Source organism: Neophocaena asiaeorientalis, unplaced genomic scaffold (genome assembly GCF_003031525.2).
Source record: "Neophocaena asiaeorientalis asiaeorientalis breed wild unplaced genomic scaffold, Neophocaena_asiaeorientalis_V1.1 scaffold606, whole genome shotgun sequence".
NCBI classification, from domain to species: Eukaryota; Metazoa; Chordata; class Mammalia; order Artiodactyla; family Phocoenidae; genus Neophocaena; species Neophocaena asiaeorientalis.
In genome coordinates, this window is record NW_020173687.1 from 304,146 (window position 1) to 313,818 (window position 9,673).

Here is a 9,673-nt window from a genome sequence, read left to right on the forward strand (position 1 = left end):
GATCCCACATGCCACGGAGCAACTAAGCCCATGTGCCATAACTACTGAGCCTGTGCTCTAGAGCCCGTGTGCCACAACTACTGAAGCCCGTGCGCCTAGAGCCTGTGCTCCGCAACGAGAAGCCACAGCAATGAGAAGCCCGCGCACCGCAACAAAGAGTAGCCCCCGCTCGCCACGATTCAAGAAAGCCCATGTGCAGCAACAAAGACCCAATGCATCCATAAGTAAATAAATAAATAAGACCTTGTTTAAAAAACAAATGGTCTTAACACTGTGTATGCAGCCTTCTGGGACTTGTTTTTTTTGGCCCGTGACTTGTTTTTGAAACTCAATATATTTCTAAGATTCTCCCAAATTGCTGGATATATCTATAATTCACTCATTCCTAGTACTGGACAAATTCCATTTTGGGAACAGGCCACAACTTGTCAATCCACTCTTCTACTGGAAGATGGCTGGTCATTCCCAGGTTTTGCTATTACTGGGGTCCTCTGAACCTTCTGAGCAATTCCCACCTACAGTTTCTCTAGGGCAGTGCCGGGCACGGGGTGATGCCCCGCCAGCTCAGGTTAGTGCTAAGGGCAGAAGTTGACAGCAAAACTTACCCAACTGTCAGAGCAATAGCAAATAAGCACAGGAGAAGGTACTCAACATCTCTACCCATTTGGGAAATGCAACTTCAAACTACAATGAGATACCACTACATATGTATCAGAATGGCTTAAAAAATAACCAGACAACACCCAGTGCTCGTGAGGGTGAACAGTGGCTAGACCCGTACACTGCTGGTGGCACACCAGACGGGGCAGCCACTCTGGAAGAGAGTTGGAAGTTTCCTATAAAGTTAAAGACAGGCTTTCACGTGACCCAGCCATCCCGCTCCTGAGCATTTATTCAAGAGGAACGGGAATTAATGTTCACAAGGAAAACCTGTACATGAATATATATAATCGCTAAACCCAGAAACAACACATATGTCCCTGTGAAAGGATAACAAATTGGAAGGTGAACACAATGGAGCACCACTCGGCAGCAGAAAGGAACGAAGCGTCCATCAGACAACGTGGAGGATGCTCAGTAACACTGGGCTGAGTGAGAGAGGCTGGCCGCAGAGGCTAGAAGCTCTATGATTCCATGTACATGACATTCTTGAAAAGACAGCTATACCTACAGAGAGCAGAACAGTGGATGCTGTGGGCGTGGGGGGTGGGTACGGATGAGCGTGTTCCACAGCCTGAGCAGGGTGATGGTTACACAAATCTCTATGTATTAAAACTCAAGAGAACCGTACATCAAAAAAAAAAGGTCAATTTTACTGTATGTTTATTTTAAAAACGTATAAAGAAAAAAATCTGGGCTTGCATTTTTTTGTTTTGTTTGCAACTTATTCTTCTAGCTAGTCATTTTCATTGTAGTTTACAAAAGTATCAGCCTGTGACACGATGGAAATTAAAACAAATAAAATCTGGTCCTTCACCACGAACAGACTAGGAAGAACTGTTGTAGGGTGTGTACCTACAAGTGGAACTTTAGGGTCCCAGAGAAGGGGCAGGCCAACCGCTACCCAGATGACCACACCCCACAAGGAGGGGCGCCCCCAGCCGTCCCGATTTCCCGCCCATCTCTTTTTACTTATCATGAACACAAGTTCATACGTTTTTCTGTTGTGGTAAGAACGACAGGACTGGCCGCCTTAGCCACTCCTACGCGTACACCTGGGTAGAGTTACCTATCTGCACATGACCATGCAACAGATCTCTCACTTTTTCTTTTTTTTTGGCCACGCCGCACGGCATGCGGGATCTTAGTTCCCTGACCAGGGATTGAACCCGTGCCCCCTGCAGTGGAAGCGCGGAGTCCTAACCACTGGACTGCCAGGGAATTCCCTCTCACGATTTAATGTAACTGAATATATCAAATCTGTGTGAACGTATTTTTTCTCTTTTTTGTTCAATAAATCCTTCTCCATCCCAAAATCCAAAGTGAATTCTCCTACACTTTATTCTAAAGTTTTGTCACCCACAGGTCATCCGCTCCATCTGGGGTTAACCTGGGCCCAGCATGAGACACAGACCAGCATCACTCGTCTGAGCAATGCCAGCCCCGAAGTCCCAGACGCCCCCACAGCACGTCCAGTCTTCCCCTGGGACCTGCGGATGCACGCTAACTTCCACAGGGGAGGGTTATGGGTGGTGGTGAGGACTCTCTATCTGGTTCCATTCTCAGAGTACTTTATTCAAAAACCTCCAAAATTACCTGAGGCAGTCTCAAAAATTTTTACAAAAGCTACAAGTTCTGTTACTTCTGCACACATCATTAAATAATACTTAGAACAATCATATTTTAATACAAGCATCCATTACAAAGACAAGGTGGGTTTAAAAGCAATGAACAGAGACTCCCCTGGCGGTCCAGTGGTTAAGACTTCGCCTTCCAATGCAGAGGGTGTGGGTGCGATCCCTAGTCGGGGAGCTAAGATCCCACACGCCTCCGGGCCATAAAACTAAAACATAAAAAAATAAATAAAATAAAAGCGATGAGCAGGTAATCCCATGAGCCACACCTCCTGCTGTGCAGACAGGTTTGCCCCCTGTGTCCCCTGGGGACAGGCCGTGGTGGGAAGGCCACACCAGGGCCTCTCACTGTCTCTGGGGATGCCCCTCCGAGATGCAGAGGTTTCCAGGGCTGCCACGGAGGTGCTCCAGCCTCCCCGCCCGCTGCTGGTCATCGCAGGAACGTGGCTGGACAGGCAGCCTTGAAAGCCGCTGTGTTGCCAGGGGTAGGAGGACAGAGTGCCCGGAGTAAAGAAAGTTCCAGGCCACAACGATAATACATCGTATCATGGGTAGTCTGAAAATACAGAAGCTAAGAAAAAGGCTAATAATGTAAGAAAAAGGCTGTTAGGAACCTGGGGAGAGAGAGGCACTCCTCTAGGAAGAAAACGTCATCAGAGCAGGGTCCAGGCTCCGTAACGAACATGGTTTCCACAAGTGGGAATAACGTAAACAATTTATGGATTTTCAGCAATAAACTTACAGACAAGCAACTTTATGTTTACGAAACACAATGTAAATTTCTCTTGACAGTGTAAAAGTAAAAGGACAAATGAAAGTCAGAGGAGGAGAAGGGAAGAAAGGAAGAAAGGCCGACCCCCTCCAGTTAGCGAGAGGACAACGCATGCTGCTGATGGCGCAGGACGAAGTCCTGTCATACAGGGGACAAGGGGTAAGCGCAGCTACGCTGGGACAGGAGGACAGAGACGCTGCTACGTTGGGTCAGGACAGAAGGAACAGGGGATCCGCCAGGTGATGGGTCGCGACACAGCCATGAGGTGCGATTCAGTGACCGTGAGCCAGCACCTCGGGGAGGGGATGGGGTGCAGCCCGGTGCGGGCACGGCTGCATAGCCTCCCACACTTGGGACCTGGCCCCACAGAAGAAAAACTTCACTGAAAATAAAGATACTAAAGACAAAGTACAACTGGTGTTCCAAAGACAGCTGACCTCTCTCCTCTGAAGGAAGCGTCATTTAAAATCCATGATGAACCTTGGAAAAAGGACATTCAAGAAACAGCTGGGGGGGTGGGGGCTTCCCTGGTGGTCCAGTGGCTAAGACTCCGCGCTCCCAATGCAGGGGACCCGGGTTCAACCCCTGGTCAGGGAACTAGATCCCGCATGCATGCCGCAACTAAGACCCAAATAAATAAATAAATAAATAAATAAATAATAAATATTAGGGGGGGGGGGGAAGAACCAGCTGGGTCTGGAGCACTTCACCTCCTCAGGAGGGCCAACTCGTACCGGTGCTGGGGACACACTCAGAACACGGTGGAAAACCAGCGGTTTGAATGCGTGACTCCGAGCTCACTACCTGTTCCGGAAGGAAAAGATGGACACACTGCAGAGTAGAAGGAAACGGCCACCAACGGCCTCCACAGACACATCTGAAGAATTATGAGCAAGAGTCAACAAACGTGGAAGGGGTAAAAGGGACGATGCTGAGTATCACAGTCGTCCGTTACCTTTACTCCTAACTTAAAATGAATTCCAAACGTAAAGAATTCCTAAATTCTTCAGGAAAATAGAGGAACCCCTAAAGATGTCATCTTTCTTCCTTAATTCTAAGAAAAATAAAAAGCAACAGTGATGCCAAGCCTTAAGACAAAGAGAGAGAATTAGAGTCAAACGGATCCATCTTTAAGAAGGGCTCCCCGCCAATCATCAAAGCACGAGAGAAAATGGGTCTAAACCCCAGGCAGACGGGCCAACCTACCAAAGAACAGTGACTAAGTAGCACTTTCACCTAACAATAAGCACAATGCTTGGTCACAAAAAGAGCATGTATTCCAGTACTAAAGACATTGAACCCTCGGCCCTCACAGAGGGAGCACAAGGCTGACCAGCAAGGGCTCAGCAGACACCCTGGGGCAGCTGAAAGGCCCCAGCATGGCCGCACCCTAAGCCCTTCTGAGGTATAAACTGAGCGACTGCCCCAGTACCGGCCGAGCATTCAGTACGGTCTATGGAATTAATTTTATCAGTAGTGACTTATGTCCAGAAACCAAATAAGGATTTTCTTTCATAAACTAATGCTTACATACAGTCAGTCAAAAGGAAAAGGTCAGAAGTTGAGCAAAACAACTCTAACTATGTGTCTGAATACAAGGAGAGTCAGAAAAAACACTGAACATTCTCAAGAGCCTGTGACTCAGAGAGGAGGCTGCCTATGGCCCAATGTGGACGGGAGAGCCCCACTCCCGACCCGGTGCTCCTGGTCCTGCCTGCCCAGCATCCCTGAGGTGCAAACAACAGGGCGACACTGCCTCTGTGTAAAGCGCGCCTAAAACAAGCTGGAACCCTGACACCAGAACGTGACCGACAGACACAGGTGACATTTCCATCATCACAGCACTGGGGCCAACAGGGACTCACCTATGCACAAGGCTGCAGAAAGAGATTCTAGGAAGACCAGTGCTATGGCCAAATACTTCCAGAAAACCTTAACATATTCTCAAAGCTAAATATGAAAGCTAAATATGAGACAGTGGAAGGCAAAAGTATTTCTTATAAAAGTTATGAGCACGGGAACTTTCTGGGTGTTGGTGTTCTAACCTCACAACCCCTACAACCTCAGGTACTGAAGTCACAGGTACCCTTCAACCCAGGCAGCCACCTGCCGCCCCCGGCCCTCCGCGGACCAGGCCTGCGGATCAGCAGATAGACTGGAGAACCAGAGGTATCTGTATCGTGACAGAAAGGGCGTAACGCTGACTGGCAACCAGGTGCAAGTCCACTCTCGTGAATGTTTACCAGGAAGGATTTCTTACTATCTAGAGACCATCACGACATTCAAATCCTCAACTTTGAATATCACATGAAAATACTTGTGACCAAAGTCACGGTCACACAGAAGCACGTAGGCTAAGAGACCTACTTAACGCTCCCGGGAGAGCCCACAGGCTCAGAGCAGTGCAGTGTGTGACACTGACAACCCAACGACCCACCACCTTGGGGGCAGCTCCGCCCCCAGGGAGGGGACTGGACACTCCAACTCCAGAATGAGCAGAAGCCTAAGATACACACAGCGGCTCGAAGTTCATGAAACGCAGCAGATGCAGCCACAACATCTTCTGTGTCTCCAGCAGGAATGTGTCCTGAAACGCATCCACTAGAAACCGCGCTGCACTGGGACGCCCCAGCCAGGGCTGCCCCATGCGAAAGCCCCTGGGGAGGGGGCCGCCCAGGGTGCCCACTGCTGGACTGACTGCCTCTGATGAAGCAATGGACCCTGCAACGATGACCAAAACCAACCGTTCTAGTCCAAAATCAAGTATGAGCTGCACGAATTACCCCAGGACGGGCCCAGTGTAGAGAGACGCCTGATGTCAGAAGCGTGTCAAGACACACGCATTGCACATGCTATCACAGTTGTACTGGTGACAGAACTTATGATTACTGCTGTAATTTTACCAACATGGTACCTACAACCTAGGGCGTGCTTACCATGTGCAGGCACTGAGGGGCACACATGCTCCGGACCAAGACGCCTGTGGGGCAGGTGCCCAGTCCAGTGGGTGATGAGTGCAGCTCTTGGGCTACCTGGCTGGGCTGGAGCCTGGCTTTGCGACACCTGGGCTCAGTGGCCTGGGCGGGTACTCAACAGCTTCATCCCCTCTCCGTCCCGCGGGGCTGCAGGCGGCCTGCCACAGTGTGTCCGCGATCGAGCTGTGTGAAATGCGAACAGTGCCGGGTACAAGATTTACACGAGCCGTTGCTGTTACTGCCTCCAACTTACAGATGAGAAGACTAAGGCCCAGGAACGGGGTAATCTGGAGGCCACTGTGCCAGGGATCAGCAGGACTGGGATTCAGATTCACACCTGACTCCAAGTGCTGTACAATTCGACCGATTCTCGGTAACCATGTCACAAAGCGGAGTAATTTTTCCCTGCCCTGAGCACAAATAACTTATTTTCTTGTACTAACCTACAAGCCTTATCTAAATAAGGTACTGTATTAACCCTTTACTGTGTTTTTAAAAGAAAATAAATACACATACAAAGTTTATAATGGTGAATAAAAGTTATGTAGGTTATACTTTATTTGACTCTCAGCTTGAACACTAATATTAATTATTGTTGCATACATTTTGGATGTAAAATCCATACTTCACTGATTTGCCTTATTGTCGTTTGCCTTTTAAAAATATAGGAAAAGACCTGCCTTCAAGGCTTTACGGGGCAGGCATCTAATCAGGTAAGGCTGTACCGAGCTGCTATTCACCGAAACACGCTCTGCCCCTGTGACCACACAAAGAGTCGAGCTGTTCGTAAGCTGGATGGTCATTCTGGGGTGAGGAAAGGACAAAGACCCCTGCCCACTCCAGGGAGCAGCAGGGGGGTCTGATGAAGTGACAGGTCTGCCTCACGACACTGTGACTCTGTGAGCAGTTTAAGGAATGCCACAAGTAAAAGGTAGATCACAGACACTTATGAAGGTTTGCACAGCTCCCCCAGAGGAGAGCAGGTCCAAGAGTGCCCCTAACGCCTACGTGCACTGCAGTCCACCAGCCTGAGTGAGGATGAGATGGTGTTAGGAGCTGGCTGGACAGGCTGGCCTACTCGGCCACCAGGACAGCCCCCTCAGATAATGGGTTGCAGTTACCCTTGTCACGAATCAATTTTTATAAAAGGAAGGACAGGGGCAGATGAAACAAGTGTGGGAGTCACATGGATACTACACACCAGGGAGAAGGATGCTGTTGGTAACAGTCAGTTAGGGTCACCCAACCAGGCAGGATGATGCAAGAGAAAACGGTCACCAACAGAAACAGCATTTTAAGAGGTAAATTCCGTGCTGTCATTTTAAGGTGTGCGACAGCATTACTTGTGCTTATTCTTCAATAGCACACTTTCATACTAGAGAAAATATGTGAATCTCAGTTTCCTTATCCATACAATTGGATAACAGCCACCCTGCAAGGCTGTCCTGGGGATTATGGCTGATGCGTATTTAGTAACCCTGGCCCGCTCACAAGCAGATTGCTTCAGAGGGTTTGCCGTAGGGGGAGGGGAGGCATCCTCTAAGTGAATTTTAGAAGAAAACAAACTGTTTCCAACAGACGACAACTATGCTTCGACAAGTGAAGAAATACTTCACAGCCAATCCTTAAGCTGCAGACGTTCTAGTTCCATCTCAAAATGAAACTGGGCCATTAAACTGCGTTAACGTATTTCAGCTTTACTTGTGATGAGCCCCATGGTTCAAAGTATCAGGTAAACACAGTCCAGTAAAAATTGTTACCCAGAATACAACTTCTTTTTCAGTTAATTAAAAAAAAAAAAAAAAAAAAAAAAAAAAACCAGATGTGGCCTGGTTTCACGCATCTTAAAAAGCCTATTTATCACTAAATTATCACTCTTTATTTCTTAATTTACTTAAAATTCTTATTTTAAAGGACACAGCAAAGTTTATTGCAACTGGCTGAAAAAATCTCACATTTTATTATCAAACCCTACAGCAGTAGCTAAATTAGCAGCAAAATATAAAGTGTTAAAATCCTGTGTGGGTGAAGAAGAAAAGACACACACTGCCGGAGGAAATATAAATTCAGCAATATATGGCAAAAATAATAAAGTCTGTATTCTCTGACCTAGAACTTTTCATTATTTATCTTAGAGAAACCCTCTCACAATTAAAGACACTCCTTTTCAATCAAGGAAAATTCACTGGGACCACCTAACTACAAACCAAACATCTGCTACGCTGCTAATCCCTTCCAATAACAGAAGGAAAAAACTAAAAGCCCGGCAGTGGCACATGCTCCCTCTGCAGAGCCCGGTCCAGCTCAGCCGGGGCTGTGACGCGGAGCCTATGGTCTTGGACCCCCAGCGCCCGAATTCATTACCTCTGAAGCACCACAGGGCCAGACAGTACAGGATAACTCAGTTCTGATGGCTTCACTATAACACATTTCACTCCACCCAGTGAAAAGAACAGAGGTGAAGGGCAGAGAGAGCTCTCTAAGAAAGGGGCTGGCCATCCCAGAGATAGCCAGGGCGGGGCTCAGCCGGCAGGGTAGCAAGTCAGCATTCCAATCCTCTGACTTCCAGGCCTGCAACTTCATAACCAACTGGCACAGAATTCCTCAGAACACAGCAATGGAGACGCCAAATGACTGCACATTTCACCGCGTACACCGCCATGTTTTCTGGTGTTACATGTTCAGTGTAGAGAAATTAAAAGCACAATAAAATTATAAGTAATTCGGAGCTTCCCTGGTGGTGCAGTGGTTAAGAATCCGCCTGCCAATGCAGGGGACACAGGCTCGATCCCTGGCCCGGGAAGATCCCACATGCCGTGGAGCAACTAAGCCTGTGCGCCACAACTACTGAGCCTGCGCTCACGACTACTGAAGCCCATGCGCCTAGAGCCCGTGCTCTGCAATGAGAGAAGCCATGACAATGAGAAGCCCACGCACTGCAAAGAAGAGTAGCCTCAGCTCACTGCAACCAGAGAAAGCCTGCGCACAGCAATGAAGACCCAATACAGCCAAAAATAAAAAAATATATATTAAATTATAAGTAACTCATGATGATGAACAAGGTTCATTTACACTCATACATTCTAGAAATATTCACTGATCACTCACAACGTATCACACAATTCGAAAATATGAGTCGGGTTTAATGTCAGGAAAAAAAGACTACGGTTTCTGCCACAGAACTAAGTTCTAAAAACCAGTGATGTAGATACACCTACAATGGAGTATGATTTTGGAATGAAGTGGACCTTCGATGTATACGGACAACCTTTGAAAAGCAAACCACTTACGAAAGCATTTTCAGTGACACCCACTGAATGTATGGTCTCACTACATACTCTCTCTTTGGAGAATGAGATTCTGTACTTCTTTTCTGCAATTTCAATGTGAGCTACCAATATATTTGCAAAACTCTTAGAATTTAAAACAACTCTTACCTGCTAAAGACCAAAACCTATTAACTGTCTGCAAGTACTAATAACCAAGAGAACATACCACTTCACCCATACAACGGCCTCTAACAAAATTAATGCAAAGACAACGAAAGACAAAATCAGGGCTTCCCTGGTGGCGCAGTGGTTGAGAGTCCGCCTGCCGATGCAGGGGACACGGGTTCGTGTCCCGTTCTGGGA